The following is a 1,194-nucleotide window of genomic DNA, read 5'->3' as shown; positions in this document are numbered from 1 at the left end:
ATATATTTTAACAGAGTTTAAAGCAAGAGGAAACTGATGCATCATTTAAATCCTCGGTAACCAATGTTAAAACAGCTCTTGCTGAACAACTTCTTAATCTTAAACTAGGAGCTGGTACGTTTAACTATATGCCGTTATTTTTTGTTATTGTTGTCTTTATGTAAAGATAGACCAATCTGATGAAATAATATGTGTGGAAGTGATTTGATGCTCCTGTTTTTACATAATTTTTGCGACAATTTTTAACACACTTTTTAAAGTAATATAAACATAAAATATTTTAGTTGAATAACTTCTTTATGTTTTGAAAGATTAACAATTTAAATTCAAATGTTGTTGTCTGTAGTTTATAACAGAGAAAGATGCCACAGTAGTCACATGCATCTTAATAAATTATTTATAAACCGCTTTAGCTTTTGTAAAAATCTTTTAAAGTCTTGATGTATACCGTTCTAATGATGCTTAATAAAATGCTTTCTCGTGACGTTTAATTATCATGTGGGTGATAAACTGATAGGATTTATATTATTATTCGAAAGTTAGTAATACTGTTATCTAAAATATTCCATTAAGATATTACAAATACGCTTAAACTTGGTAAAATAGAAAAAAAGTTGCAGTGATATAGGCTGTTATGTAGGCTGTTAATTGAGCTTAAAGGGCCTAAACACACCCCACGTCACTTTTATTTTTTATGGTAAATTCATAAAGCGACCGTTTTATTGATTCCAAACATACTTTGCTTATTAAAATTGGTCCAGTATAGGCGGAGATATTCGCCCTCAAACAGTGATCTCTAGCGCTATCTTTTTTTACTACGAGCTCCGTGATTGTGACGTAGGAACGTACTAGTCACGTGACTGATTCATTCGTAAAAGCGAAACCTGCGTTTTTTTGTGCTTTTTTGCGTTTTTTTTGTTCTCTCGTTTTTCGCTGAAAACACTGCCTCTCGCCTTTCTGAATGAGAGCGGCCACGCTTCAACAATTTTGTTACGTTCAACAATTTTGTTACGTAAAACACTGCCTCTCGCCTTTCTCAGTGTTTCTGAATGAGAGCGGCCACGCTTCAACAATTTTGTGACGTGTTTTGTCACGTGGGTAGTACACTTCTCAATTTTTTCGCCACGCAACTTTCAAATCAGTTTTTTGAATTTCACGGTGTTTGAGCTGGAATATCTTTGGTTATACAGAACC

Source organism: Ciona intestinalis, chromosome 3 (genome assembly GCF_000224145.3).
Source record: "Ciona intestinalis chromosome 3, KH, whole genome shotgun sequence".
NCBI classification, from domain to species: Eukaryota; Metazoa; Chordata; class Ascidiacea; order Phlebobranchia; family Cionidae; genus Ciona; species Ciona intestinalis.
The sequence above is the reverse complement of the archived record's forward strand: the minus strand, read 5'-3'. Positions refer to the sequence as shown.